At 44.1% G+C, this 18,104-nt stretch overlaps 2 pseudogenes; one reads left to right on the top strand and one right to left on the bottom strand.

Moving 5' to 3' along the window:
- LOC131922600 (serum amyloid A-5 protein-like) overlaps positions 1–18,104 on the bottom strand; it is a 174,502-nt pseudogene that overhangs the window by 8,323 nt on the left and 148,075 nt on the right.
- On the top strand, positions 3,696–5,794 carry LOC131922690 (serum amyloid A-5 protein-like; annotated as a pseudogene).

Here is an 18,104-nt window from a genome sequence, read left to right as displayed (position 1 = left end):
TCAGATGGTGGGTCACAACCATCTCTCCCTCCAGTGCCAGGGCATCTGACACCCTCTTCTGGCCCAGAAGCACTAGGCATTCATGTGGCACACAGACATAGATGAATGAGGCAATTTTTTACTTTTGGAATTTATCATGCATAGTTATTGTATCATTGGGAGAAGATAAAATTAGCCCCTTCTTCTCTGTGTTAAGGTGGATTGTACACAAAACATTCATCAATGAGTTCATTGGTCAGTAATTAGGTAGTTACTATTTTAGTCATTTTATTTATTTATTTTTAATATTATTTATTTATTTATTTTACATACCAACCACAGCTTCCCCTCCCTCCTCTCCTCCCGTTCCAAACCCCAGCCTCTCATCTACCCCCCTCCCCATCCACCCCTCCTCTATCTCCATTCAGAAAGAGGCAGGCCTCCCTTGGGCATGAATAAACATGGCACATCAAGTTGAGGAAGGACCGGGCTCCTCTCAAAGCATCAAGGCTGGATGAAGTAATCCCAGCATGGGGAACAGTTTCCCAAAAGCCAGCTAAGCACCAGGGACAGGTCATGATCTCACTGCTAGGAGCCTCCTCACAAACAGACCAAGCTACACAACTGTCACACACATGCAGAGGACCTAGGTCAGTCCCATGCTGGCTCCCTAACTGTTGGTCCAGAGTCCATGAGCTCCCACAAGCTCTGGTCCACTGTCTCTGTGGGTTCCCTCCTCATGACCTTGACCCCCCTGGCTTATACATTTCCTCCTCCCTTTCTTCAGCAGGACTCCAGGAGCTCAGCCCAGTACTTGGCTGTGGATCTCTTCATCTGCTTCCATCAATTACTGGATAAAAGCTCTCTCATGACAATTAGGGTAGTTAGTCATTTTATTATATAAAAATCCTTGGTGGATTGTTGAATGTATTTTCAAGTGATTATGATATTTGTAAAAATTGATTCTGAAAATATTTGTAAAAATTTACTAGAGATTAATTTTAAAGATTTGTTTTTATTATTTAATATGTACGTATGTATGTCTGTGTGAGTTTATTTACATCATACACATGCAGGAGCCTGCTGAGACAGGAGTGTTGATACTCTGAAACTGAGTTATGGGCAGTTGTGAGATGCCTAACGTGGATGCTGGGAACCAAACTCAGGTCCTTTGAAAGGGCAGCAAATGCTCTTAAGTGTTGGGCCATCATTGCAGCCTGAGATTATTATTATTTTATCTTGTGAAAGAGTGAAAATGATTGGTATTCAAAAAGTTGCTATGGCTGATCAAAAAACCATTTCTTCCCAACAATCACCAGGGATAATTTAAATCCAGACACTGAGGGTGGCCTGCTTTGTGTCGTGTGCTTATTTATTGGTCTCTGCAACATAAACACCACGAGGCCGGACCTTTCAGTACAGGGATGGTGTTAGCCCAGTGTACCAGTTCTGCAAGTCCCACTAGGACAAACATGGTGATGAGTGGCTGCTGACCACCCTCCAGGTGGTATGACAAACACCACATACATGCAGGGACAGTACAGACCCAATTTCTGCTGTCACTCTGAAGTTACAATGTGGGAGTCCTTGGAATCATTATGTAAACAAAACATCATCTGTCATAAGGCTACAGTTGGGTTTGACTTTTTGTTTTGTTACTACTTTCTGAATCTTTAACCTCAAACAAAGAAGGTAGACTGGTCAGATTCCTAACTTGCTGGCCAGGCCACAGGGGCCGTAACTGACCTCTTTTATTCCGCTAACGGCATGTGTGCACATAAGACATCTGTAAAGTCAGGTAGAATCTTGATGCCCCTCTCTTCGCCTCCCACATGCTACGTACCCTGGGGAGTTTAAAAGTCTGTTTTTCATTCATACCAAGGAAGAAGAGCAGGATGACAGGAGAGTGAACATCAGAAAGAAGAGACTAAATGAGCTTGTCTGCTGGGATGAACCAAACCCAGCAAAAGGAGGAGGAACAAGAAACTAGTTTCAGGCAGAGAATCAGTCCGTCTCCTCCATCCATCTTCAGTTTGTAATGATGTCACCTTGTCTAGGCTGCCTGTGGTGTCCAGAACCCTCTCCCTAGAATATTTCTGCTTAAGAAGAGCAAGAGAGCTTATTTTCTGGATGGCAGCAGGCTGTGTTCCTACATGTACAGGCTGGTGTAATGCCAGCCCTCATCTCCTACCCCTGATGACCCTGAGATTTCCAACTCACACTGATGAGAGGGCTAAGAGGGATCCTCTGGGAAATACAGCCCTGAGAGCTAGGCTCATCTTTCAGTGCCTGACCTAGCTTTCCCTCACCCCACCACCACCATCTCTGCTGGCTGCTCTTCTCTGTGAGAAATGGTACTTCCTTCCTCCCTTCTATGTGTTTCTTAGTTCCTTACTCCCCAAAGCCTTAGCCCTGACCTTATGCTCCTTCCTAGGACTGAGTTAAGAAAGGAGTAGGGCCCCTCTAGTACCTTGTCCCTGTGAGACAGTTTAGTTAATCTTTTTGTCACATCACAAAGAACATAGAAATAGAGGTGCCTCCCTAAGAGCTGAGAGCGGAGTATGCTAGTGAAAATGCTACAGGTGCCTTGGAAACACACAATGTCTGGTGGGGCTGGCTGGTCAGTTTTGCAATTTTAGTTTAGACATGAAAAAGAGACTTATGGCCAGCTGGGCGGTGGTGGCACAGGCCTTTAATCCTAGCACTCGGGAAGCTGAGGCAGGTGAATCTGTGAGTTCTAGGCCAGCTTGGTTTACCGAGTAAGTTCCAAGAGAGCCAAGGCTACACAGTGAACCCCTGTCTCAAAAACTAGAGAGGGGGAGAGAGAGACTGACTGACTGACTGACTGACTGACTGACTGACTGACTGAAGGTAAAGTGTCAGTTCCAGGTTAAAAAAATAAAAACCAACCTGAGGCAATGCCTGGGAAAGCAAGTGTTGGCTACAGGAATTATTCTCCTATCCTTAGGAGCCCTGATCCTCTACTGAGATGGCCACTCCTTGACTCTCAGCATCCTCAGTTCCATCAGTATTAAAAAGTATGTACTCTGACCCAGAAGACTGAAAAGACAAAGGTGTATAGTGTGTTCACATTGCATAATTACAGGAAATGACCTGTGGATGGAGCAAGATTTCTGTTGCAGCCTTTTAGAAGAAATGACCTGCTGGGAGTTTCCCCAAGCACCATGCCAGTCTCTCTCTGCCCCTGACCCCAGCAGGGAGGCTCAGCATAAATACCAGCCTCCTCTCACTGACAGCCACAGCCACCCATCTCTGCCCACCAGACATCAGGTGAGGGACAAACCTATGCACAGATACTTAGTGTGTGCTGTGTTTCAGCAAGTGTGCTTTCCTCTCAAGGGAATTCCTCACTTCCGTTCACCTGGTGTGGGATTTGTGCCAGATGAGGGGGCATGTGGTAAATGCTTCCTGCTGAATCAGAGGCTCCTGGAGAGAGTAGTAATCTAGTCTCTGCTCCTGCAGCTCCATCAGAACTGCCTGCTGCCTTCATAAACAGTTCAGCAGGCAGGATGGGGTCAGAACTGAGACCTTGTGGCTCTGAGCGGGGTCCTGCTGTGAGGTCTCCAGGGGCCACTGCTAGGACACTACTGAACATCAGTAAGACAGAACAACCAGGGCATCTGTGGATGAGACACTCAAGAGGGAGGCGCCAGACTGTGGGCGTCTCCTTCAGCCTGTCCTTTCATTTCAGCAGGATGAAGCTTCTCACTGGACTCATTTTCTGCTCCTTGGTCCTGGAAGTCAGCAGTCAAAGCTGGTTTTCATTCCTTAGAGAGGCTTACCATGGTAAGGCTTTGGGGGCAGAGAGGCACAGCCTCTAGGGGTCTCCTGAGTGTTGGGAGAATTCCTGCAGATTCCGGAGTGTTAGCACCTAGCTTTGATCTGCCTTTTGTGATTGCTAGCTCCTGTCTCTGGTACCCTCTGTTTGAAGTCTTATCTGAGAGTTTCCTAAGGGGTTTAAAGCCTATGCAAACTTGGTTTAGGACCCAAAACACTGTGGTATTCCTTTACTGAGAATTTGCATTTTGCATTGTCCCTTTAGGGGGCTTAGATAAGAGGTTTTGGTAAATGGAATTGACTTACTAAGGTGTAAATTGTATAACAATGAAAGGGCCCTTTGCTAAGCTACAGTGGTTCAGTCCAGAGAGATGAATCCACCTTGCAGTTGGAAAAGGCTAAGATTCATCTTTGAGGTGCCTCTGTGAATTCATTCCATGGACCCTCATTAACACCACCTGTTATACAACACCTGAGCATTCAGAAGAGCTGGACTCACTGTCCTGCTTGTCAGGATGGACCAGGGACTCTGGCAAGACTTCCTGAAATGCACTGCCTACAGCAGGGGGCAGAGCAGAGATCACAACCTAGCTATGCTTGAGGACAATCCTGTCTGTCAGTCTGGCGGACACTTTCTAAATTCATTTGTGACCAATATAAGGTACCAATGGCATCACCTAGAGAGTTGTAATACCACCCAGGTCTGGACCAGTCATCCCCCTGCACCTAGAGACTCAAGATTGGCCTTGGGTGTGGCCTGGCATGGTGACTCTCAGTGTCTCCTCAGAGGATCAGAACCTGCAGCCACAGCTGAGATCATTGCTTCAAAGCTCCCTAAAGACAGCACAGAACCTGTGCAGTCTAGTCCAAGGGCAGAGATGACAGTGTCACTGTGGTGCACATGCTCTCTGTCAGGACAGAATTCTTAGGGATCAGAGTCGATGCTCCCTGTGTGCAGCCCCCCTCTGCCTTCTGTATACTAAGTCACCTCAGGATGGGACTTCCTAGCTGAGGGTAGCTGCCTCCAGAAACACTGGCCCTAGCTTGGAGGTGGTGTGCTCGCAAGACATTTTCAATGGCTGTAGAGACACTAGGTTGCACTACTAAGGAAATGTGCTTTGAGGTCTAATGGCAGAAGCTAACGACTCTGTAGCAAACACTTCCATGATACTGAAGCTGACACACTCTGCTATGTAATGACACAGTGCTGCCTCATTGGCTGCTTCCCACCCAGGCGAGGGGCAGCTCACAGCAGAATTGTGGAAGAAAGGTGAACACAGGGCAGCTGGGCCCCCTAATGGCCCTCCTGAGTTACTAAGAGAGGACAGTGAGGATCAGGAGATGATCTTCCATTCACGCTCACAGCTGCTCTGACCACAGGCTCAAGCCATGAGTTCTTTTCATCCCTTTCATTCTCTCTAAGGCATGGGCAGAGCTTTAAGGTTCATGTTCCTGCTGTCTTTCCCATCTAGGGGCTGGGGATATGTGGTGAGCCAACTCTGACATGAAGGAAGCCAACTGGAAAAACTCAGTCAAATACTTCCATGCTAGAGGGAATTATGATGCAGCCCAAAGGGGACCAGGAGGAGTCTGGGCTGCTGAAGTCATCAGGTAAACATAGATTGATTGGAAGACTGGACCTGGGTAGCATCATCACCAGTGTTTCTGTTGTTCAACTAGTGTGGGGTGACCAGTCTGGGCTGACCTCCTGCCTGGCCCTTCCTGGGTTCCTCCTAAATCCATACCATGCAAAGGGGGAAAACTCAGACAGTGGACTGTGGCCATGCATCTCGGTGATGGATCTCTTCCATCTCTGCTTCTCCTATTGATGCGAGAGAAGTCTTTCAGAGTTTCATAGGCCGTGGACACGAGGACTCTATGGCTGACCAGGAAGCAAACAGATGGGGCCGCAGTGGCAATGACCCCAATCACTACAGACCTAAAGGACTGCCTGACAAATACTGAGCATCCTCTTTATTGCCCCAGGAGGCTGTGATGTGGGCCCTGAGGACAGGGACTGGGGTTCTTCTTTCTCATGAACACTGGAGTTGCTTGAGAACACACAATAGTTATCTCACATGAATATGGACCAAGAGTTTCAAAACTGTGCTATTCTTGGAGTAGTAACTACTGCTTGAAAAGAGGGTAATGAACACTAACATGGAAGTGGAGCTGAGCCTGAGTATCTGTCATTGAAGGACATTTCTGGGTTCACTCAGGGCAGACACCACTCTCACAGAATCTGGCATGATCCCTTCTCTGGGCTCCTGTGCTATGGGTATGTTGTTATTTGCAGGCCTTTCGATGTCCAGGCCCTTACTCCCTGTCAACCACGTCCAGTCCCCTGTTCTCATACCACAGCCTTGTGCTCCCTGTCTCTGGGGACCAGGTGCACAACCATAGGAGGGCTTGCCCTGCAGCTATCACCTGATCTTGCTCACTCCTCAGCAGCACCGAGACAAATCCAGTATTACACAACTTCTCCATCCTAAGAAATATTCCCAAGTAGTTTCCTCTCGCCTTAGGTCACTATTTCTGTGAGAAAATACTATGGCCAAAGCAACTTAGAGAAGGAACAGTTTGTTTGGCTTTCACTTCCACATCACTGAAGCAAGTCAGGGCAGGAACTCAAACAGAGCCGGAACCTTGTGTCAGGAGCTGATGCAGAGGTCATGGAGAGGTGCTGCTTACTGGTTTGCACCTCGTGGCTTGTTCAGCTGGCTTCCTCATAGAACTCAGGACCACCATCCCAGAGATGGCACCACCCACAATGGCTGGGCCCTCCCCCATCAATCACTAAGAAAATGCCTACAGCCAGATCTTATAGACACATTTTTAATTGAGGCTCCCTCTTCTCCAATGACCCTCTTGTGTGCAATTGACACAAAACCAGCCAGCACACCTCTGCTTGCCTTACACTGAGTCCAGAGAAATATCACAGGGAAAACTGTCTCTGGGGATACAGACACAGCATCAACACCAAGATGCAGCCTGTTTGTGTGGCCTTTGACATCCCTGTTCTGGGGAAAAAGCCACTGTCCTTCTAAGCCTATTCTGGCTGTACAACTTACACACTCCTCAGGAGTCTGGGCACTTTCCTCCTTAGATAGGAATTCTGAATGCTTTTCTCGTATTGCACCTCTAAGAAATCGATGACCTGGCCTTTCCAAACTAGTGAACAGACTTCTCTGTCCACATGTTCTATTTATCACATGCTAAGAAGTGGTGGTTGTTGAGACAGGGTCTCACACTGTTACTCAAGCTAGTCTTGAACACAAGAGATCCTCCTGCCTCAGGCTCCCAAGTTCTGGGATTACAAGCATGTGCCACCACACCAGGCTGTTTAAAAATGTTTTATATGAGTATGGTGTGTGGGAGAGTACTGTGCTGGCTGGTTTGATGTCAATTTGACACAAGCTAGAGTCATCAGAGAGGAGGAAATCTCAATGGAGAAAATGTCTCCAAAAGATCCTGCTGGAGGTTGTGTAACTTGGTCTTCATGTGAAACTCCTAACAGTGAGAGCAGGGTCTGTCTCTGACTGTGTTGCCTGCTTTGGAATCCAGCCATAATAGAAGAGGAGGTGCCTAATCTCGCTGCAACTTGATATATCATGGCTTACTGATATCTAGGGATGCCTGCCTGTATCTGATGAGAAACAGTGGGTGAGTGGATGCGGGGCAGGGGGTGTAGGAACTGGGAAGAGGGGAGAGAGGGGAAACTTTGATTTGATTGTAAAAAGAAATTTATATATACACAGACCAAAAAAACCCACACAAATTAAAAATATCTAGCTGTAGGGTATTTTCTTAATTAGTGGTTTATAGGAGAGGGCCCAGCCCATGCAGATGATGCCATCCATCAGCTGGTGGTGCTGGGTTCTATAAGGAAGCAGGCTGAGCAAGCCATGATGAGCAAGCCGGTAAGAAGCACCCCTCCATGGCCTCTGCATCATCTCCTGCATCCAGGTCCCCGTCTTGTTTGAGTTCCTGTCCTGACTTCCTTCAGTGATGGACTATGATTATAAGTGTAAGTCAAATAAACCCTTTCCTCCCCAACTTGCTTTTGGTCATGATGTTTCATCACAGCAATAGTGACCCTATGACATGTGTATGTTCATGCTTGCAAGTGTGTGGAGGTACAGAAGACTCTTGGTTGATATTGGCTGTTGTCCTACTTTGTTTCTCTGTTGCTGTGATAAATACTTTAACCAGTTGTGGGGGAAAGGGTTTACCAGGCTTATAGGTTACAGTCTGTCACCAAAGGAAACCGAGGCAAGAACCTAGAGGCCGTCACTGAAACAGAGACCACAGTGGAGCACTATTTCCTGGCTCTAGTTTGTGTACGGTTGACAACAACTAACCAGCATGGGTATCTTCCTCAGTCGCTCTCACTTCTGTTTACTGAGGCAGTTCTCTCTGAAGCCGCTGCTTGCCTGCTCCTGCTGGCTCTCTGTCCTTGCTCCCTGGGCACTGGGGTTAGAGGCAGCTACCACACCTGCCCAGCTTTTATGTGGGTCCTGGGAATGCAAACTCTAGTCCTCATGCTTCTCAGACAAGTGCTACCCACTGAACCACCCTCTCCCGCACTGTGCAGACTTTAATGTCTCTCATATTTATAAAGCCTTGGAAGGCTTGCTTTATTCAGCCTCACAGCTCGTCCTTTCTCTGATCTTTTGTTCTCTTTTCTTGCATTTCATGAAAATCTAGAACCCGACTTGGGGCCTCACTCTGCTGTAGGAATCTGACCACGGACCTGCCCCCTCAGTACTACACTCTCCTGGAGTCAAGTCCATGGCCACACTACCCTCAAGGCCAGGGCTTTGAGCATGGTCACAGAGCCACCCTGCCACCACTGTCTCCCCAATCTCATTTATTCTGCCCCCAACTCCTTTTGTCCTGAATCCAAGACAGAGCTTATCCCCTCTCCCTCTCCCTCACCTCTGTTTGAACCTCCTCACAGGAACTGGAGATGTTCTGCTGGGAACTACTCTGCTCTATGTTCACATTTCCTTTATTCTTTCATTTTTGGTTTTTCTCTAACAGGGTCTCACTATGCAGTCCTGACTGTCCTGGAACTCACTATGTAAACCAGGCTGTCCTCAAATTTACAGAGATCTGCCGCTTCTGCCTCTCAAGTGCCAAGACTAAGGGCTTGTGCCACTATGCCCAGCTCATTTATTCTTTTCAGTTGTCTTCCTCTGAAAATATAACTTCACCAGTCTCCTCCCCTGAAGAGTACTCAATTCCACTTTGAGCTCCCGTGCCCTCCTGTGATTTGTCTTCTCTGCCAGAAGAGGGCGCTGGCAAGGCAAGTCTGAAATAAGATCCCTGCTTCTGTACACTTGGCTTCTTTCCAGCTGGTGTTTCTGGGACCCCCGGTACCCCTCACCCCAGAGAGTTTTCGGACTAACAAAATCCAAGTCTGCTTCCCACAGGTTCAGTGGCAGCCCAGCTAGATTGCCAAGGGATTCAGAAGTACGTATCTTACCTTTCTTTCCATGGCTGGTTCTCCCTGCCCCTCCCTGGCAGTGCCCTGTTGGGGGCAACTTTCCCAGGAAGGCTGTTAGAACCCCAGCTGACTGCCTGGTCAGTTAGAAAAAAAGCGGCTACTCTCCTGGACTCCTCCTTTCCAAATAAATCTCTTTCTCAAAATCTTCATTCACTGAGGCACAGAAGAACCTTGCTGGGACATCCCATAGTGGATTGAGCAAGGGGGATCTGAACAGATCTTTGCTGAGACGTCCCTCAGTGGACAGAGCAAGAGAGAGCTGAAAAGTAACACTTTTCTCCTGAGCCTGAGGGGATTGCTACATTTCTGCAATTTCTTAGGCCAGAGAAGCAGAGCTCTGCTGGGAAGCCCCCTTAAGTGGGTGCTGAGCAAAGCTCAGCTGTAGCAAGCAGCTCTCCAGGAGAGGAGCAGGATTGCTATATCCTGCGAGGAGACCATCCCCATCACACCAGGTACAGTCTGACTTTCCCTAACAATCAGGATACCCTTCTCTGCTGAAGCAGTTCCAGGCCTGACTTTCCCAAGAAGTCAGAAAAACTTCCCTTCAGGGATGAACTGTGTCTTAGCAGTTCCAGCTGTCACAGCTGTGCTAAACAGGACACCTTCAGGGCAGAGCTGCTGTTCTGAGCAACTCGAGGTGTCCGGGATACCTCGCCCTCCAGGGCTGAACTGTCTCCTTGCAGTTCAGCCATCAGAGCTATCCTAAGCATCTCAAGGTGTTGCCTGACTCCCAGGTAGTCAGGACACCTTTCCCAGAGTTGCAAAACTCACGTTTTGGTGCCAAAATCCGGGACCAAACCCAGACTTGTTGCAACCAATTTATTAATTGTTGGTGCTGAAACCCAGGACCAAACCCACAGAGCTGCAAACAATTTACTTACACACAGTGCTTTTCCTGCTACCTGCAGATCAAGATGTAGGACTCTCAGCTCCTTCTCCAGCACCATGTCTGCCTGTGCACTGCCATGCTCTCCACCATGACGATAATAAACTCAACCTCTGAAACTGTAAGTTAGCACCAATTAAATGTTTTCCTTTGTAATAGTTGTCAAGTTATTGGGGTCTGTTCACATCAGTAGAAACTCTAATTAAGACAGTGCTGTCATCCCTCTTCTCGGCTCCCAGGCCTTATACCCTTTAGCTACCACCTCATTTTGTCTTTGGGAAGAGGAGCCCCTGGAGTCCTGGCAATGGATACACTGGGCTCTCCACCCCTTGTTCCTGACTCAAAGTACAACCCTTGCACTGTGAGGTCTAAGAGACCTTTTTCCTATGGTTCAAACTCAGTCTCTAAAACCATAGAACTGAAACACTATTCCATGAATACCCTCTGGCCTTGCAGGAGAAGGGAGGCTGACTCTGCCTGGAGCTGTTTCCACTGCACACCTCACAGGCGGCTTCCTCTAGTTCACATCTTTCACTGAGGTAAGGCTAAATTGCTGTGACAACAATAACTCCAAATACTGAAGCTTATGGAACCTACAGATGCACCTCACACTTAGCAGTTTAGGGCCCATATCTCAGCTACCATGGGCTTCAGCTCTGCATTTCACATTCCTTCCAAGCTGTTTTACCACACTGCAGTCTTGCACCTCAAATTATGATCTGAAGGCCAGAAACATCAGTCACCTTGAATCTTGTCAGAAGTACAAAACCTCAGGATCCCCACCAGTTCTGTGGTGACATTAAGGATCACCTCATTTGTGAGTACCATGAAAACCAGAAATGCGGGTGCCCTACTACAGAAACCATTTAGAATTACAAGATTGAAGAAACAGAGCACTAAGTCAAGAGCAGGAGCTCTCCCGAGCAGCAGATTCTGTTACTGTGAGTGCACATGGGGCTTCCTGGGGGCACAATAAAGGCCGATTGAGTCCCAAGGCATTCCCAAAGCATATCCACAAGGTCACACATACCAATGAAATAGGACAGTTTACTATGAAATGTTACTCAACCAGAGGGTTGAAAATACTATGACATAGCTGGGCGGTGGTAGTATATACCTTTAATCCCAGCACTTGGGAGGCAGAGGCAGGCAGATCTCAATGACCCATTTACCTGTTCTACATGGAGTGTCAGTTCTTATTCCTGGGCAGGTGGCTCTACACTCAGTTCCTAGGTGCCAGATCCCAGGGTAAAGCTCTCTATCATTTAATCCACACAATCAAAACTTAAAAGAGACAAAGTACCTCACCAAGATCATTAGTGGGGAGATACACCCAGGCTGAGTGGCCACCCTCCCATGTAGTGGGTAGCCATTCCAGCTTTGTTCTGGAAGTTCCAACCCCTATTGAGACTTAGGCAACTGTCAAGCCTACAAGGCGGGGCCAAGGGAGGCGCCTGGGGACCTGAGATCTGGATGGGCAAATGCTCTCTTGGTTCCAGGACCCTGGATGGTGGAGGTGGACAAAGCAGAGCTCCAGAGAACACCGCTGGACTGTGATACACCTTCCCCAGACCCCGCGACCTACCTATCCCTTAATTTGTAAGTTACGCCATTAAATAAATCTCCTTTTAACTACGTGGAGTGGCCTAAATAATTTCACCAATATCTGGCGCTCATGTGGTGCAAATTCCAAAAGCCTGGGTGGCTCCTGCCCTCAGCCTCCTCCCCGGCTAGTGGGTACCTAAACCCGCCTGCAAAGTTCCATATAACCAGGGAACACCTACAGGGCTCCATTCCCGAAAAAGGGAGCAGCTAGTCCGGTCTCAGCTCCCTAGCTTAGCCCCGAGACCAGCGAAAGAGGCACTCCCCAGCTTCCTGAGTGCACGCACGCCAGCTGCGGCTCGGCTCTGCCATCTTGACTCCAGCAAGCTGCAGTCAGCCAAGATCACCAGCAGGCCCTGCTTTGGAGCTGTACCATCACCACTTGCTGGCTGAAAAGTGCTACTACACCCCCCAAAACCACAAAAGGTAAGTAAAAGTACCTGATAATTTTACACCTTAAAATTGACTAACAAATTTTGAGTAATTCTTGTAATATGGCTGACAACATTACCTCACAAGAATTTGAAAACCTTTTTGCCTGTATGATGAATGACATCTTCCTGGAAATATACGACCTTCCTAAGGCATATCTGGCCTGTACCATTTTGGCATTCATTGTAATAATCCACGCAGTGTTCAAACACTGGTTTAAAAACAAGAACAAAGATGAGTCATTATTGGGACTGATACAGGCTTTAAGCGAGAGCAATGAAGGCTTACAGAAAAAGATTCTCTCTCTGGAATCTGCTAACCAGGATTTACAGGCTTTCAAAACTAACAATGACGGCTTACAGAAAAAGATTCTATCTCTGGAATCTGCTTTAATGGATAGCAATGAGACCTTAGAGAAAAAGATTCTCTCTCTGGAATCTGCTAACCAGGATTTACAGGCTTCAAAACTAACAATGACGGCTTACAGAAAAAGATTCTATCTCTGGAATCTGCTTTAATGGATAGCAATGAGACCTTAGAGAAAAAGATTCTTTCTCTGGAATCTGCTAATCAGGATTTACAAAACAGGCTTGTACCAAAAATTGATCTTATTGATAATAAATGTGAATATTTAATGGACAGAACACTAACTCTCCAGACACTATATAAGGAAGAAAGATTATCATTAATTGATAAGATAAGGTCCATGGAATCATGTGTTTCTGAGGAACATAAAAACTTCTATGATTCCATGAGAAATCTGGAGTCCCTTGCCAGAGAGGAGGTTCACTCCCTAGAACAGACCCTAGGTGCTCGTTTGCAGGCCTTAAAGAAACTCTCAGTAAACATGACAAGGGACCTAATAAGCAGAAGGGCAAGACCATAGAGGTTGTAACATCTCCAAATGGCTCTCACACAATGGCTTATCCTGTTATCATCCATGAGAAGCCAGCGGATGACACACACCCCGAGCCATATAATACATATACATTACAACCAATTTCAACAAGGGACTTTAAAAATATAAAGGAAGCAGTAGTTACATATGGGATACACTCCACATACGTAAAACAATTGTTAAATTCATGGTCTACCTCACATAGAATCATCCCAGATGACTGGCATCAGTTGATTTCAGCTGTTCTAGAATATAGTCAGCAGCTACAGTGGAAAAGCTGGTTGAGAGAAGAGGCAAAAAATTTAGAACAACAAGGTAAACTCAGAGGTTTTGTGATCTCCCAAGATCAAATACTTGGTGAGGGATGTTTTGCTGACAGGAATGTACAAGCCATTTATGATGAACATACAATATCCCTATGCCGTACAGCAGCTCTAAATGCTTGGGAAAAAATTCCAGAACCTGGAAAACCAACTGAGGTATACACAAAGATATTTCAGGGACCGCACGAACCCTTCACTGATTTTTTACAAAGACTGAACACAGCTATAACAAGAGCTGTATCAGATAAAGAATTAAGAAAAGTATTAACTGAGTCCTTGGCGTTCGACAATGCTAATGCAGAATGCAGCTTAAGGATGTGCTGTGCAGTAGATCACTCTTCTCAGTTTGATGAAGCCTAATGATTCTTCTCAGAGAAAAAAGCAACATAAAATACAAAATCAAAACTTTTAAGATGAGCTCATCATCAAACAGTTTAAATAAGATATAAACCAGGTATATTAACTATTGTTATTTCAAGTTGCTAACATGTAAAAGATCTTTAGAGAAATCTTCAAAAACATCACATTTTAAGTGAAAATTTCTCTGATTTATATTGAGGACTTGTAGTGGGTAGCCCATCCAGATCTCAGGTCTCCAGGTGCCTCCCTTGGCCCCGCCTTGTAGGCGTGACAGTTGCCGAAGTCTCAATGGGGGTTGGAACATCCAGATCAAAGCTGGAATGGCTACCCACTACAAGGACTAAATCCCAAGAACTGTAATTCAGTCACAGCATTTGCTATATGCATCTTGGTGGAAAAAAACTAAATATTTAGGTTACTGAAATAAAGAATTTATATACAAATTTACAGGTCTCCTGATATTTACACAGGACTCTGACTTAGGAATCCCTGATGTGGAGCATTCCTGTGTGCTGAAGATCACTCATTAACATTCTGTTCAGACTTCCTAAATTTAATTGAAATAATTCTCACTGTAACCTCAGTTATCTGGGAATCATTCACTTAGCCAAGAGGCTATTTTAGGCAGTACTTGTTTCACACTCTCCAGTGAAACATCTAGAACCTTCAGGGTATGTTAATAACCTTCACTTTTCTACAGAATAAATATTATTTATGGTTTTCTGAAGAGACAAGAAATTGTATCTTTTAAGTATAGATCTGAATTGAAAATCATATGTCTAAGAAAAACCTACAGCTCGTCCATCAGAGATATAAATACGGTTCTAGCTGGTTTATATTCCTTATTGTTATATTAGAATGTTCAATATTCTTCTATAGGATTATAAATAGGGAATTATTTATCTTAGATAACACTCGCATCATTTAAAAATACACTATATATTTCTGTCATTCACTAAAACAAGGAATTCATAGCCTCATAAGAGGAAATATATGAGCTCTATGACAGCACACATTTTAATAATGAACCCATGTTTGGATATATTATAAAAATAAAATTGACTTCAGTCTTCTTAAATTTTTTGAATGGCATGTCAGGAAAAAGTTGATACTGGAAAATACTAAAAATACAACATTCTTTGTCATCTTAATCCTTCTGGACCAGTACTGAATATTAAATCTACGAAATTTTCCACTTGAATGATTTGGCCTCATTGTCAAGTGACTGTCAATTTGGAGAGAAATCTTCTAAATGCTGAGGTGTGAAGATAGGTGAAACTTCACTGAGATGCTGTAACACCAGCTGTGGTTTTGACATGATCTTGTCTTTGATCTGTGGGATGCCTTCAACTGTCTGCAGACAGATGCTAGTGTGGGATATAGCCCAATATAGCTGAGCTACATAGTCACACGCAGGTAACTTTGTGCCCTGTCCCTGTTCCATGTCCTTGTCAGTACAGCAGGAGGTTATGATTCAGTTTCTTTTTTGCTGAAGCATCATCATATGTACACAGACCACTGTACTCTGTGGCAGATGGCCAGACTTGGTCCATGGACCCTAAGGATTGTATGCTTACATATCTCAACAGTGCTTCCACAAGGAGATATAACATAAATTAATTTAGACAAAAGAAAGACTTCCATGATGTCTCAGTGCAGGGATTCCAAATTTCTGTATGTTTTGAAGCATTTGAGGTGAGAAGCTTACAAAATCCTTTTAAACGACATTAAAATTTACCTTTCTTTTGTTGTGTGAGGAAATGATTTACACAAAATTATAAAGCAAAGATGCAAAGTATGAACTAGAAGTTTCAGAAAAAGAAGCCACACCCACACTAAACTTTCCACAATGCTGATCAGCTCAATGATTGTGGAGAGTTGGACTACTTCAGGTCCAGAACCAAATTATCATGGACTGTTTTAGTCCCCCCTAAATAGTTATTAATGGACTACCTCTGTGAATGACCTAAAATCCTTGCACTTCAAAGACACTCTTCCAGAGTTACAAACTCTCTGCTACCTCCCTGCAACCCAAAAGCTAAGAATATAATCAGATACCAGCTAAGACTGCTAGCAGAAATTTTCCCTTTGCTGTAAACTGGTTACCTGATGGTTCCACCAATATATCTGGAATGTTTCTTGGTTTATGATTGCCTTTGCCCTGTTTTTATAAAAAGCTTCATGAGGCTTTTACAACATCACAACATGGTATTTGGAGTGACATGAATCTGTGTTGTCAGGCCACAGTCACTTATGTCCTATCTACTATTCTCTCTGACATGGAAGCTGTATTTCTAGTGTCAATAATAGCATGGGGCCAGGCTTTGATTCTCCATCCACTCAGCAAGAAAAAAAAATAAATCACTAATAACCAGGACACTCGTAAAATGACATATTTTCCCTTTTTTGTACTCTACACAGAAATTATGACTTTAGTGTATTTTCCACAACTGAAATATAGACTATGACAACTGAGACAATATGAAGAAACAAACACAAAGAAGTTCTCAAAGAAAAACATAGAATTAATAACCAGTCAAAGCTTGTATAGAACACAAATTAAGAATCATAAAAAAATAAGAAAACCCCAAATAATTACAAAATAAAAGGAAAATGCAACCTTGTATGGTATTACTGTTGACAGCTTGAATGAGACAAAATGCCATCCTGCCTGTGAGAAAAAATTGTTTTACTTAATGGGGTAATTTGAGACAATACAAATTACTAATGAAATTTGTTTTAAAAATACCTAAGCTGAATAACGAAATCAGCTCAGTTACCAAAAAAATAAATAAGGTAGATGATTCAATCTGAAGTACCAGAGAAAGAAGTTATATATTATGAAGAGGAGAACTGAAGTAAAAGAAAAATTTTAATATGTACAATTTTAATATGTACACATTTTAATATGTACAATTCTGTATAGTTTTAGTAAAGATTACTCACAGATGATTTAATGAAATTGTGGATCTCTATGTGCATAAAACATTAGCTGTAAAAGTGCCATCCACCTCAAATTAGATATTAGATATCCTTTTCGCTCTGGTTGTTGGTTGAACTACTATATATATATATATATATATATATATATATATATATATATATATATATATATTATATATATATAAGTTTTTCGTATTGTAGCAGTTGAATGTTCAACTGCATTTGATCATTTTTAGTGCTGTTTGTTCCTGTTGGCTCTCTGAGAACAGTCCCCCTGTCTAGTCTAAGTTTGTCACCTTTGGCTTCACTATCACCCAGGGTTGCTCAGGGGAAATAGTCAACTCCCACAAGATACTAACTTACTAAATTTAGCAGTAGATAGAATCTTTTCTTGTGTATCCCAGATTCCCTGTGTAAGTTTGGAATTCACTCTGACTGAACCTTATTACAGTGTGGTTGTACTGAAGACATCAGAGCAGAGTGAAATGGATAGATGGAGGACTGACTGCCAAACTCATATTAAATGCAAAGTAGAAGCTGGATAAATAGTAAAGAAACAAGAAACAAGAGGATTGGACTTTGGAGACAGAAAAGAAGCATGTTGTTCCTCTGTGTATTTCATTACCTTAGACACTTTGTGGATGATCTTTTTTCTTTTTTCTTTAATTAATTAATTAATTAATTTTCCCCAGCCTGATTACAGATTCCCCCCCTCCTTCCTTTCCTCTTTCAGTTCCTTTCTTCTTTGGAGAAATAATACAGACAATAATAGCAAAGTAAAAGAAGACTCACGGTAAGCCATTGTGTACAAGGGAGTATGTAGATTCCATATTGTCACTGGATCATTAAGTTAACTTCACTTCTAAACATTTTCAAAAATGTTGTCCAGACACTTGATATAGGAATTAGTGTTAAAAGTCTGAGTCCTAGTGCTAAGGACAATGAACCTCTCTTACGGGGGATGCCACAATCATCAGGGTGCACACCCAGAGCTCGGGACCCAAGCTCTTTGCACATCCCAGTGATCACATTCTGACCTCTAACAACAGAACCTAAGATTTCTGCCTTTAAATTGTGGAGCTATTTGCTACTTCAGAAAAGGGAGAAAGAGAATATTTTAAAAAGTAAAATGAATTTTTCTTATAATAGATGAACTAGAAAAGATCATCCTGAGTGAGGTAACTCAGATCGAGAAAGACAAACATGGTATGTACTTACTCATAAGTGGATATTAGCTGTAAAATAAAGGATAAATATGCCACAATCTACAGACACAGAGACTAGGTAACAAGGAGGGTTCAAGGGGCGACACCTGCATCTCTCTGGGATTTTGTAAGCAGACTGCAGGTGGGTGGAAATGAGAATATGAGTGAT

Source organism: Peromyscus eremicus, chromosome 1, assembly GCF_949786415.1.
Source record: "Peromyscus eremicus chromosome 1, PerEre_H2_v1, whole genome shotgun sequence".
NCBI classification, from domain to species: domain Eukaryota; kingdom Metazoa; phylum Chordata; class Mammalia; order Rodentia; family Cricetidae; genus Peromyscus; species Peromyscus eremicus.
Note: the sequence above shows the minus strand (reverse complement) of the source record. Positions and strands in the feature narration are given on the sequence as shown.